The sequence below is a fragment of the Polypterus senegalus genome, chromosome 2 (genome assembly GCF_016835505.1).
Source record: "Polypterus senegalus isolate Bchr_013 chromosome 2, ASM1683550v1, whole genome shotgun sequence".
Taxonomy (NCBI): Eukaryota; Metazoa; Chordata; class Cladistia; order Polypteriformes; family Polypteridae; genus Polypterus; species Polypterus senegalus.
The window spans coordinates 147998611-148013412 of NC_053155.1; the positions used below are offsets into that span (position 1 = coordinate 147998611).

Below are 14802 nucleotides of genomic sequence, written 5' to 3' on the forward strand. Positions count from 1 at the left end.
TAAGGGAGAGTTTTGACCACTGCAGACTCACTGCTGATTGTGGTTTATGCACTTGAAAAGAGTGCATTGGAAGCAACTTTAGCATAGTCCTTACAGTAACATACCTTTAATTGCTGGTTCAGTACCCCTTGACATACCAAGGGGATTTATTTGGGCAGCTGAAAGCCCAGGTCAGAGCCCAGTTGTCCATGTAGATTTCAAAATGGGATCCATCCAGGAAATGGCACCACACGACAGCGAGGCATTCCTGCTGTGGTAAAATTATATTAGGTGACCCGTAGCAGTTGTGAGATATATGCTAGGAACTTTTCCTCTCCACCCATCGTCTGCCAGGGAAAGTACAGTGCCTGGTCCCTTGTCAATTGTGCCAGTTTGGACCTGAAAGGTGAGGCTGACTTATGCTATGCCAAGCAGTGTCAAATAGTTTTAATGTACCTCTTTAATAGTTTCAATTTACATTTAATAATATTAAAACAGCAAATTTAGAGAGTGATAGAATATTCATGAATACTTTAATTACCCAAATATTAACACTGGAACTGCCTTATAAATACTGTAACTTAGAAACAGTCATTTTTAGACATAATCAGTAACTGTTTTATGCACTGTTTTTATGCAAGTCAGGATAGAATTGAAGGGGCAATGGTGATTGAGCCATTAGGATGTTTTGGCAGAGTGTGTAACAGAAACTAAACAGTTACATTTAATTTTACTAGAGCAAACATTTTGTTTTGTTTTACACGTAATCCAGGACAAGTACATCCCAAAATTTAAAAGCAGTAAGAAATTAAAGAATACTCCAAGGTGGACAGATAAGGAGATCAAAATTAAGTTACAAAGGAGAGGAAAAGCTATATAAGCATATAAGATCAAAAACTCCAGCACAGGGCATATGGAAGCATGAGAGCAACAGTCACAAAGAAAATGAGAAAAACTACAAAACATTTTGGGGGAAATATTACAAAGAAGGCTGAAGGTGACCCAAAGAGATTATTTAAATATTTAAGTAGTAATAAATAGTCAAAGAGGAGGTTCAGTGTATTAAAAATGGTGAAGGTGAGCTAGAATATAAAAACAGTGAAATCGCAACTGCTTTAAACTTATATTTTATTGACATTTATATGTGTAAAGAATTAGATAACCTCCCAAAAGTAACACAAACGAGTATGGCTGCATTAAGGGATCTATAAATTGTAGATGGGGAAGTACTGCTTAGATTTAATAAGATAGAATTTAACAAATGACCAGGACCAGAAAACATTTAATTCAAGCACTTAAGGAAATTATCGAGTACATATATAAACCCTTGGCACATACTTTTCAAAAATCTCTGAAACAACAGGGAAATTACCAAAAAATGGGGGCTAGGGAATATTATCCCTTTTACCCGTGCTTGATATCGCCGTATACTTCGGCGGCAACAAGGGCAATAATAATGTTAAAAGTGCCATCATTCAGGGATCGGTGCTGGCATTACTAAACAATCTAGAGAAGAATATCAGTAAGCTAGTTAAGATTTACAAATGATAACAAATTAGGTGGAAGTACAGATGATGTAGAATTAGCTAAATTGTTACATGTGAACTTGAATAGCAGACAAAAATTTAAGTTAATATAAGGTATTACACATAGGGCGTAGAAATGAATACTCAATGCAGAGTCAGAAACTTTAAAGTACACCTCATGAAAAATATCATTATGTCTATCTGGATAGTGTAGAAAAGAGATTAAGAAGGCTAATAGAATTACATGTTATGCAGTATATCATGATGTGTGGCGTACAGGTCAAGGGAGGTTAAGTTATATAATGCACTAGTGAAGCATCACTTGGAGTACTGTGTATAGTTTTAGTCTCCATATTAGAAAAAATGACATAGCACCTGTAGACAAAGTCCAAAGAAGAGCAACTAAGCTGATACCAGGACTAAGAAGTATAAATTATGAGGAGAAATGAAGGTGTGTTTTATCATGTAGGGCCATTAATAGTGACCCTGTTTTCCCTTTTAATTTTTTTATTGTGTTGACTGAATAAATTGTCTTATATTCTATACCTTTACAACTGTGTGGTCAGATACTTTAGCAGTACCTCCTCCCTTCCCCTATACACCTGTAAGCTCAGATAATTAGACAGAGTAAAGGAACAGGCAGGAGTTAAGTTATACATTTAATGATGTATTATTGACAATATGCCCAAAAATATAAAGGAAACAGAATACAATGTGAATATTGGTAAACCTGACTGTTTCAGCCCAAGTTACAGTGCATCTTGCATCCATACGGGGTTCTGGACTTATCTTCAGACTTGCTTGCTTGCTTTGCTACCATGTAGCCTTTAAATGAAGTATTGAAATAGACCACACGTCTGTTTCAGTATGGCTGCCGAGACAGAGTTGTCTTGATCATGGGCTTCTCTTCCTGACAAGATGAATTGAGAGAGAGGTAAAGGCAAAGTAGCCAACTTTATACCATTTTTTACGGCTTCTGATCTAATCATAAACAGCCATACTTCAGACCAATAGTATTAGTTTACCTGTTCCTTCCTGGCCAGTTACAAATGAAAGTCCTGAAGTGTAACTCATCCCCTAGTTGCTTTGTTTAGGCATTTTATGGCTTTCCTGTGATGGATGGCTTATAGACTCTAAGTTTAAACACAGTCACCCTTACGAAGTTGGCTTGATACATGCTGCATCCGCCTCCATAAATTTCACATTGTGAGACAGTCCTAAAGACTTTGGTGGGGGGGTTGGTTTGGTAAACATCACAGTACTGCTGTTCTCATCAATAAAGTAGAACATGTCTCTTGAAATACTATATAATATTACATTTGCTTTGATACATTTTCAAAATATTCATCAACTTATATGCTAGATATTACTGTGCTGCAAGGAGTGACATGCTTGAAGTGTTTAAAATTATGAAAGGAATTAGTACAATGGATATCAAGTAGTGTGGTAGAGAGTAGTTCTTTCAGGACCTTCATAAATATCGACTTATGTTATTTTGGAAAATCAATGTGAATGGAATGGGTGAGCTTGTTTGACTGAATGGCCTGTTCTCATTGTAATTGTTTTTATAATTGTAAGGCTACAATGTCACTGAACCAAGGAATGAACGTGTGAAACCACCCAACCATCCCCAGGAAGCACAGAAGACCTTTTACCTCCTGAGGCTTGGTCTTTTTGGGGTCAGATTTTTTTGAAGGTGCTGTTGACTAGAGTGACATTGTGGTCAACATTGTGAATGTGGTGACATATAGTAGGCCACCGCTAAGTGGCGGTTGGATGATGCTAATCAAGCATGTCTTACTTTACCATGTTTAAGACCTTGATCCATCCATCCATCCATTATCCAACCCATTATATGCTAACTACAGGGTCACGGGGGTCTGCTGGTGCCAATCCCAGCCAACACAGGGTGCAAGGCAGGAAACAAACCCGGGGCAGGACGCCAGCCCACCGCAGTGAGACCTTGATGATCTGGGCAAAGTTCTTACAAATCTGTGGACCCCACCACAGACAGCCAGTACTCCAGTTAGGATAAACACATGGTAAACCCTGCTGCAACTAGTGTGTCCATACCCAAGACTATGAGCAAGGTCACTGATAGGTGGCAGTCTTCCAGGATGTAAACCTCTGGCTCCCACTGTACCTCATGAAAATATAAGTCTAAGGTAACCCCCATTCTTTTCAACCTGGAGGTCCAGCCTGACCAACTGTTCCACTAATGTAACCAACACCTCCCTTAATATATCAGCCACACTATGGTCACGTATAAATACAGTGCAGCATGGCACTATTAATAAAGAGAAACACATTACAAGCTATCAAAACATTCAGTCCAAAAGGAAGATTTATGTCATAAAACCCAAAAGCTGGCCACACCTAGAAAGCAAAAGGGTATTTTTTTTTGTTTTTCTTTGATTACTGAGATGTCTTCACTCATAGAGTGTATATAAATCTATACATTTATATGAAGTCATTTAACATTATATACAGTACATAATTACACAGTGTACTGCAGGATTCTGGGCTATAATATTTGTACTTTTCCTACCTGGAACTCTAAGGCACTGTGGTTTAGCGGGTCCACAGCTCAGATCAAAGACCACTTTTTCAATAAATAATCGCCACCCTCGTGGCTTAGAGAGGGGGTGTGGTAGTGTGGCTGTAGAGATTTCCAGGTGATTTGTGATGCTTAAGTGCACAGGTGAGGAGTCGTCTGCATACGTAATTGTTGCCGGGAGCTGTTAATTGGCACACCTGTTCCACGTCCCTGTAATATTTAATAGAAGAGCGAGGCGGATGGGATGAGAAAGAAAAAAGAAGAGAGAGAAGGAATGGAGGTTAATGGGGAAGAAGGCAGGAGGACGGAGAAAGCCGGTGTGTGAGAGCATGGAGCAGAACCCGCATCGTCATACGCACAAGTAAGAATGGTGATATATGGAAGTGGATTCCAAGTTCAGTTCCAGAGCTCAACCCACTACTTACTCTGTTTCTAAAATTTGTTAGAAATATTGAAATTACACAACTGGGTTTCCTAAGTTTTTATTGGAGTGTACCAATAATTACTGTTTGTATGTTACATGGAGATTTTCATTCCACTTCTCCATTTTTTCTGGTTATTGAGGCTGTTATTTACTAAAGAGTATGTTAATAGAAAATAATACTGATGGAGCTGCACCCTTACAGCATTCAGTGTTGTTTGCCCTCATGGCATTTTGTTAATTGTCATCATCAGGATACAATTAAGGGAGCAGAAATGATGACAAAAGATACTTAAGTGCAATGTCAAAAATACAAGTTTTTCTAAATATAAATATAACACCACTGCTTTTTTCTGAATGTAACATACAGTAAGTGATCAGTCAGCAAACTGGCAGATAAAATTTTGAGCAAAAACTGGAAGATGTGCGTAAAAAACAAGCAAAAAAAATGTAAAGTGAAATGAAACTGAAGACCAATACAAGAGACAATAATTGTAATAGAGAGAACAAATAGTCAAAACCAAAAGTACACATAAGAGAAAAAAGATAAACTTTGAATATATCAGAGATTTTTTTTACCTGCAGATCAGATAAGGATTTGCTCCTATAGTCGTCATTTTATCCCATGGCATCAATTATGTATGGATCCTGACCTCAGATGCCATGCCTCTAGCAACACTGGCAGCAGACCTAAAAACAGAAAAAACACTGGTGGCCTTTGATGAACCTAAATCATACCAAATCATGACAGTAAGAGAGGAAAGACTTGCTAATTAAACAATGAGATCAATAAGAGGTAAAAAGATTCACCAATTGTGAAACTGTTGGGAATGAAAATCTGCAGCCCCAAAGGTCTCCCAGAACTAGACTGGAAGCCACTTGGTACCAGATGATGATTTTAGTTGCTTCCTAAATATCTGATCCACAATAGATGCTTTAATATGAGCTTTTTACAAAGTTTTTAGTATGACAGTGCTCTCAGGACATTCACAACTGATTAGTAACCTTTATACATTTACAGTGTTAAAATAATATTTTCTTAATTTTTTCCATTTCAGATGCTCATTGTTCACCGACTTTGTTGAAAAATCAAAAATTTAATTTTGCATATTTATTTTTTGGCAGCATCTGTACTTCGTCTTGATAATATATCTTCTTCGGTACAAAACGTCATGGTTTAACCATGTATAGAATGTTGATTTCTGGCACAATAGTGATATTCATATTACCATGGTTTTATGATTACATTATGCTTAACAAATGTTGGTAATAATATTGGTATAACAGACAATTGACAATGCAATGCCAGATAAGCTAACAAAAGTAATACTGTACTACTTTTTAGCACAGATAGTACTTCTTTTTCATGTACACTCTCAGTGTTAGAAGGACTTCAAAGCAGCTTGATCAACACATTTTTTTATTACAGTCATCTCTTGGTAAAAATGTCACTATTGCTTTTCATTAGTGCAAAACAGTATCACACAAATAAAATAAAGTTTGTGAATGGTGAAATGAACAAAAATTAATGTAAATGTAAATATACTTACTTGGGTGTCATATTGCAAATGTCACACAAGTATAGAAAGATTACATAATCTCAAATGCACTCCAACATTTTTACTGAACCTAATTAAGCAAGAGAAAAGTCCTAAAATTGCATACAGTTTAGTATTTTTAAAAAGCTAATTGGTGAGGATAGAAAAAGATCTTAAAGGGCAGATTTTTGTCTTTTTAATGTGTTAACGACAGCCCAATGACTGAATAAATACATAACAGGAAACACAGATTAGAGACAATTATAAACTCTAAAAATACAAGCTATGACAATGCCACCCAGCACTTTAAAACTGGATATTAAAAAGTATTACTTTTAATCATAATAATTAATGTTTTATTCTAAGGCTGATTAGAATAGCTAACTTTTTTGCAATTTTTGTCCTCAATCTGTCGGGAGTCTGCATGATTTTAAGCTATAAATAAACTTGGTTCCACAGGCAGAAAGAAAATTATAGACACAGACCCCATTCTCCGGTCACATTTAGTTCAGAATTTGTCATTTTAATTTGAGATAAGTAGTAGTTTATGGCGTGGGTAAATTTTAGGCATGATGCTATTTAGGTGCTGTTGAATTCAGTGATTAGCTACTGCTCCCACTATATCTAATAATAATCATTTAAAATATAGATTTTCTTTTTCATTGCTTAATTATTTTTTCTTGATGATCGAAATATCTGTTTGTTATTTGGAAATGGTCCTGCATATTGTTGGAAAGAATGAGCTACGTTTACATTGGGCTTCCAAGGATTATAAAAAAGAAATAAAATAAAATAGTTTACCTAAGTGTTTACAATATTGGTTCATTATTTTAAAGACAATGTACTTGGTAGGACACAATACCCTGGAAAGATCATTGAGGAGATAGAATATCTGTGTCAAACCTGAAAAGTGAAGGGTCTGTTCTTGGCAATACTGGATGCAGATGTGACAATTAGTATCTAGAATAAAAAAAAATGGAATACTTTGCCTAATAGTTTATGTTAATAAAATATATTCTTAGCATCTGTCAGACGTATCCAAATTAAACTTAATGCAGATGGAAAAAATAAACGATTTTTAGTAAATCATGTTTAATCAGATGCTTAAATTCATTTGATGAAAACATTGTATCCATTAACGGATGAAGTCATGTTTGCTGTCTTTACACTTGGCTTAGAATTTAATATCAAACTAATGAAAGAATACTGAATTAATCTTAGCTAGTGATTTTACTTGTATCTATAATAGTTAATATTGTACCTATATTTATTTATTTTTTGTATCATTTACACATTTTCATTTTATGTACATGGAAAAAAAATGGTTGCAAATAGTAAGTAGCACACAATTCAGTCAGAAATACAATCAATATAGAATTTCAAAGATTGTGTTTGGGAAGAAATGCAATCGAACTGAACACTCAATTCCCTCCTCAACTCAAGTGAGAAAACTAAATGACAAAACAGTCCAATCTTAAAGTTGTTCCTGGTATATTTTAAGACAATTGAAGATGTTTAGCTGATACCTGGCTTGTCATGATCATGAAAATGTTGTTGAGAATGAATTGTTATAGATATAATTGTGATTAACAATTTAATTGTCACTTTAATGTTTTTGCCACTATAACAAATACAAGTATATTGATATTATAACAATACACATCCACCTGATGAAAACGAGGCTGTTCATTAACAACACACTTCATAAAATTAACAAATAAATAAGATTGTTGCCTGCTGTCCATCATGGGCATTCCAGCCTCTGGCCAGCTCATTGCAATCTTCTCTCCTGTATGTGAATCTGTAGTGCTCATGACTTCCACTGCACGCTGTACTTTGGCTCTTGTGTACATCTCTTGTTATCCACCCAGAGGTCCTCCTCACATTGAAATCCTATAGCCAGGAATGCTGCACATTCAGCCCACCAGGCAAAAATCAAAGCATTTCAAAAATTTTCTGGAGTCTGATGTCAGGAGTGAAAATGTCAGTAACAGCCCAATGGCAAGTGAAAACTGAAAATGCTAGCTACAGTACTACTGAGTGTCCTAAAAGATTCAGAACACATGTACAGCATATGTTTAATATTATTTGATTTAATTTAATATTTAATAATTTAATGTAATTTAATATTTAATAGTTTAATATTTGATATTTATTTCATTTAATATTTATTGATTTAATATGATTTGTTTAATATGGATGAGCCACCAGTTGAATAGGCTGATGTTTCTAAGTTACTTCTACCTGGTAAAATGAGTGGCCGTGTGGCTTATGGGTACAAAAGGTGCATGGCTGGAATTCATTATTTTGAAACACATGATCATTTTCCAAAATATGCAAGTGTCATAGGTTGATGTTTAAACTTTGAGAAATGCAGTTTCAAAGGTGCAGAGTTTTTTCTTCTGTTTAGACACTATTCTTTTCTTCCAGTTGTTGACCTCTGGGTGTGCACACTCTCTATCTCTTACTCTACAAGACTGGAGGTTGCAGTAACACTACAGATGCAAAAGGACTGTAAAATGGCATGTGATATAAGAATGAAAAAGTCATGAATTCAAAAGATTATGTGAAATGATTGCATTCTGATAAAATAATTGCAATCAGGTGATTATCTAATAATCAGTAAAGGCCTCTTATTGGTCTTATTTTTGAATAACAATAATATATTTTTGAGAACCTCTGAAGAAATCTTGAACGGTTCTTCACAAACAGAGTTTAATTCTTCCAGTTTAAAATAATATAAGACATCTGTTTCATACTGAGTAGCAGGAGGTGAGTTAGAATTTTTCCAACTATCACAATTAAATTGTTCAGGTTTGGGAGTATTTTTAGATCTAAAGCTATCTGAGAAATGTGCAGATATTTGAGATAGTTTGAGTGTAGAGCATTTCCAAAACATATGGCCTAGTGCTTGAAGACATCATTCTTATCTTCAGTCTTGTTCCAGATATATTTGAGATGGTTTTAGATGAGACAGATTTGTGCAATATACAATATTTGCTAAGGACACCATATTACAAGTTATGTATATCACATGGATGGCCAAATTCCATTCACTATCTGAAATTCTCATATAAAGTACAATGAAATCCCTTAAAGATCTAGAGGCACCACATATTCTGGAACAGTAGTAATGTATTTTTGCCAGATTAAAAAAAACAAACAAACACAACTTTGAACCATTCCCTGAAAATCTGATTTTTGCTTAATGTAAAGTAACATAAGGTATCCTTTTCTTGTTGAATTATGAAGGGTGACTTAGTATTCTTTCAACTAAGTAAAATAATATATAAAGCAAGAAATGTAGTGTTAATTATCACAAAAGATTTTTCCTGAATAGATTTTGTAGTATCTGATGTTACCCTGACTGATTTTGTTAAATCATTTGGGCTAACTAGGTCTAAAACAGTTTGAGAAACTGGCAGACTTTATATTTCCAATGTAATCTTAGGGTAGGGCATTGGCAAAACATATCAAGCAGGTATGTGATCTCATTGTTCACAATTTAGGTACTGTCTTAAGATATATTTTGCATAATCTTAGATTAGATGATTATGTTTGATGAACTGAATTGTCCATGCTTGCACATATTGACTATATTCTAAAGAAAGAACAGCATTTTATGGGTATACTTTTATACTCAGGAGCTGGATGATTTGCCATCATTAAAGGAAGATTCTCTGTAGAATTCTCTGGTACAAGGATAAATGGAGCTCATTTTTTATGACCTAAAGCTCTGCTGGATGAAATAGCAAGACACGGTCGAAAGTATGCAAGTAATTATCCTACAGAATAGTCTTAATGGGTGCTCAGCTGGCAAGAAGTTTCCGCCTTCCAGTTTTTTAGCTTGCTTCATAGGACAGTTCAGGGAATAGTACAACACATTTTCAAATAATTCCATAATCCAAATATCACTGTTTTAAAAGTTTTACTGAACTTCAAAGCAAAAAACAGTTCACACAAAAATAGAGAAAAATTGATACTACAAAGAAAGTTTAATTTAAGGGTTATTTATTTTGTCTCATTTCACTCTTAAGTTTCGGCATACAGTTGTACAGTATTACATGTTGAATGGTCAGAAAACTGTATGCCAATATCCTGTTTGCAAACTTATGTAACAGTCCATGCTAGCAATGAGGCTATATCCTAACTATTAACACTCAGTTTTACAGATAGAGCAACGAAACAGGGGGTAAAAGACTATACCGTAATCTAAGTAACTAAGTAACTTTCTAATGAAATTAAACAGACACTTATGTGAATTTAACATTAACATTAACTTTCTAGATCTAGCTCTTTTTCTCGGTTGCTGTATGATTGTCTGTCTACTACAGGAAGATACGAGAACAAATTCTATAATGGTGAAATCCTGCGTATTGTATTTTACAAACTTCCATATGATCTGAAATGTGAGTGGAGATCAATGGCCCACAGTACTGAGGTTAAAGAAGGAAGAGCTGTACAATTTGATGATTTGATAGATTTTTTCCATCTACATGCCCAAAACGCCTTTTATCTTGTCTCATGAAGCTGCTCGAGAAAGTTGTACATAAACAGAGGAAAAAGAAAAGATCAGCAAGGGAAAGTTTACTCTGAAAAGTGGCCCAAGAGGAAGCACCTTTGTTACAGGTATTACCGATGCTGCTGAAAAGGCGACTCAAGACAAGTTGGTCTAAAAGACTGTGAAAGCTGTCTGTGCATTTAAAAAGCCTTGTGTATTTTGTAGTGAGAAGCACATTCTTGTAAAATATACAAAAATCAAGGAATTTGTAGCCGCGATTGTTCAAAATTACCAAAGTTTTGCAGCTTTCAGCTTGCTTCAGAGGACAGCTGAGGCAAAATTATTTCGCAATCCAAATATCTTTGTTTTAAAAGGTTTAGTCAAATTCAAGGCAAAACAGTTCACACAAAAATCGAAAAAAAATCGTATCCAAAAAGAAGAGAAAATTTCTTGTTTAAAGAAAGTTCAGTTTAATGTTTATCTTGTTTCATTTCTCTCTAAGTTTGGTCATACAGACATATTATGTGTAGAACGAAATTGGCTTTTCCCTAAAGACATTATGAGGTTTCTGAACTCTTTGGGAATCCCCCATAATGGGATGACATGCTGAAGTGTGTCCTGAAGCATGATTGCCGCGTCAGTGGAAGATTGCTTGTTTGTTGCTGGGGCAACTGCAGGCTCACAGAGCTGCAGGGGAATGCCACGGAAGCAACTACAAGCCAATTGCGGTCCCACGATATGCTCCTGTAGTCGATGGGTGATGCAAGGAACATTATAACTGCAGGGAACAGTATTACTTGGCCACTAACCTGGCCCCGACCCTGCCTGACTGCTGTGTCTGTGTATAGGAGAGTGGTAGATATCAATACAATAAATGACCGTGCTGGTCCTGTTTCAAGCTGAATAAAGCTGGCTTTGCTAAAGTACTGAGATTCAGCCTCGTGTTTTGGGGTGCAAGACAGCGACTCACACGTCACAACAAATACTATATGAGTGTTATGAACAGTACTGTTCAGAGCTTACAAGTAAATGTTTGTCTCTAGCCTTTAACACGGGTAACCTACTTTAGCTAACTCGTAATAACATAATAACATACCATAGAGCACAAAAAATTGAAACAGTTACTAAAGAAAAGAGTACCATATATCAAACAACACATTCAGAAGTGAGACTACTGACTTTGTTGACCTACAAAGTGTGTGGGTAGGTAAAAAATTATAGTAAAAATTATAGTACACAAATCAGTTACAGCAGTCTCAAAATGGCAAGCTTTTGTGCTAGGAAAGATGCAAAGAGAAATGGCATATTTTAACAATAGAAAGGACATTTAATCAAATACAGTGTGGGTGGTGGACCTTCAGTTAGAAAGTAAAAGAGTTAGCAAAGTGACAGAGGGAAAAAGTGGCAGCTAAGCGTTAAATGCGAGAAAAGGTAGAAAAATAACTGAAGAACTAGAAGTGTTTAAAAGTTATTACTATAGACAGAGTCTCTCATAAAAATGTGAGTAGCATAGTAGCAAAGGGCAAAGTGTCTGATAGTATTATTAGTAGTGCTAAACAGGTGCTTAGAGGAGGTCAGCAAGTGCTACATGCAGATGATATAACTTATTTTTAAATTCTTAATTTAAAAAGTGTTAAGTGAAATTGAAAATGAGGTCAATAAAATGGCAGACTTGTATGATGTTGGACTTTTTGATATCTTCAAGAGGGACCACCTAAACCAAAGTAGAGGGTTGCCCACCTTGATGAGGAAGAAGCTAGCATGCTTTGTACTACAAAACTGGGAACTTGCACTCCACTGGTAGGTCACAGCTGAACAATATAAGAGGTGCATATTGTCCAAGGACATTAACCCCAGAGTTGTGGCTAAACAATTTTCAGTACCTCGTGGAGTTGAATGGAGACTCTGATAACTCTGATGAAGTAAGCAGGTATGAAGAGCCGCAATAAGTCATCTCTAAGCTAGATCTCAGAAAGATGGAAGTAAGAATATTAAGGAACTTGATTATTAAAGGGACTGATACACAGGTTTGCTCCAGGGTTAGAGAGTCTCACACAGTGTTCTGCCTTCTTGATACACAGTTGGGAGACTTCTCTGAATGTTTTGATTTAGGTCTGGCCAGACCTGGGATGGACAGTGTTACCATTGTTCTCATCAAACAAGTGATATAGATAAGACTTCCAGTTCTGAAAGACAAATGTAAAGAGCTAGATGGTAAGATAAGGTGCAGAACTGACTTGTCTTGGAAAATAAGAGTCATATTAAATTTAAAATAATATATAAAGGAAGTAAAAATTTTAGATTAGAATTTACGGAGGGAGGTGTGAAACTAGAAATTACATCTTACGTGAAGAATTTTGAAGTGAAGTCATAATGGACTCATCACTGTCTGCATCTTGACAGCATACAGAACTAAATAAGAACACAAATAAAATTTTAGATTACATAAGTTGATGTGTCTTGTACAGATCATGAGAGATTACTGAGATAACCAAAGTTAGTAATAGCTTTTACATGTTATGTATTGCCAGACTTTTGTAATTTGCAAAAAATAATTGTAATATACAGTATGTGTTTAGTGATCTTTATCAAGTTTCAATCTTCATGGTTGCTTTTCATACTTGCTATCCATATTTACAGACTTCACCATTAGCACCTAAAGTACTTGCTTCAGTTAAATTCTCATACTGTACACTCACTGGCCACTTTATTAGGTACAACGGTTCAACTGCCTGTTAACACAAATATCTAATCAGCCAATCACATGGCAACAACTAAGTGCATTTAAGCATGTAGACATTGTCAAGATGACCTGCTGAATTTCAAAACAAGCATCAGAATGGGGAAAAAACATAATTTCAGTGACTTTTTAATGTGTGCCAGACAGACTGCTCTGAGTATTTCAAAAAGTGCTGATCTTCTGGAATTTTCATGCACAACCATCTCTAGGGTTTATAGAGTATGGCCTGAGAAAGAGAAAATATCCAATGAGTGCAAGTTCTCTTGATGGAAATGCCTTGTTGATGCCAGCAGTCAGAGGAGAATGGCCAGACTGGTTTGAGCCGATATAAAGGCAAAAGTAAGTAAAATAACCACTCGGTACAACTGAGGTATGCCGAAGACCATCTCTGAATGCACGTTGAGCCTTGAGTGCTACTCCTATCATCTAAGAACAGGCAACTCAGGCTATAATTCGCACAGGCTCACCAAAATTGGACAATAGAAGATTGGAAAAACGCTGCCTGGTCTGATGAGCCTTCATTTCTGCTGCAGCATTCGTATGGCAGGAGCAGAATTTTATGTAAACAACATGAAAGCATGGATCCATCCTGCCTTGTATGGTGAGTCAGACTGGTCGTGGTCATGATGTAATGGTGTGGGGGATGTTTTGTTGGCACACTTTGGGCTCCTTAGTACCAACTGAACATTGCTTAAATGCCACAGCCTACATGAGTATTGTTGCTGACTGTGTCCATCTCTTTATGACCGCAGTGTTCCCATATTCTGATGGCTACTTCCAGCAGGATAATACACCATGTTACAAACCCTAAATCATCTCAAGCTTGATTTTTTGAACATGACAATGAGTTCACTGTCTTCAAATGGCCTCCACAGTCACCAGATCTCAGTCCAATAGAGCACCTATGGGATGTGGTGGAATGAAGATTCGCATCATGGATGTGTAGCCAAGAAATATGAATTGATTGCATGATGTTATCATGTCAATATGGACCAAAATCCCCGAGGAATGTTCCCAGCACCTTGTTGAATCTATGCCATGAAGAAGTATGGTAGTTTTGGGGGACCAACTCTGTACTAACAAGGTATACCTAATAAAGTGGCTGGTGTATGTAGATATGTAACTGTCATTCTTGAGGAAACCAGAGATGCGAAGGCAAAGTTAGTGCTTACTCTTTTTGGAAACTCAGATGCAAGCATTCAGTTTCTTTAGAAAAATTTCCATGTCCTGGAAGTATAGTGCAGTGCCCTGATAAATCATTTTTTTATTTCACTCAATGTTATGATAATTAAGAATAAATCATGTAAGCTCATGGCTCTATATTCAATTGTATGGATGGAAAAGATACTAGGTGAAGCAAAATAAAAGACCTGTGCCGACTTTGGTATTTGTTAAAGGCAGAGACCCTCAGAATTCTTCAAGTGGTTGATGCATTAAATCCAGCGTCAAAATGTACCATGTATGGGTAGTCCAATACAACAGCATGAGAGCAATGTGCATAAAAATCGAAGCAAATACATACTGTAATAGTATTTTAGTT

At 35.9% G+C, this 14802-nt stretch overlaps 1 protein-coding gene and 1 long non-coding RNA gene across 2 annotated transcripts in view; one reads left to right on the forward strand and one right to left on the reverse strand.

The window, feature by feature from the left end:
• The window catches only part of nalcn (sodium leak channel, non-selective), an 828408-nt gene that overhangs the window by 172638 nt on the left and 640968 nt on the right, over window positions 1–14802 (forward strand). The gene's annotated exons all lie outside the window — the stretch shown is intronic.
• The window catches only part of LOC120523461, a 60258-nt gene continuing 47743 nt past the window's right edge, over window positions 2288–14802 (reverse strand). Inside the window, exons 2-3 of the long non-coding RNA XR_005632632.1 lie at window positions 5063–5173; window positions 2288–2415 (exon numbers count right to left, since the gene is read on the reverse strand). This is a non-coding gene — a long non-coding RNA (uncharacterized LOC120523461). The remainder of the gene's footprint in view (window positions 2416–5062; window positions 5174–14802) is intronic.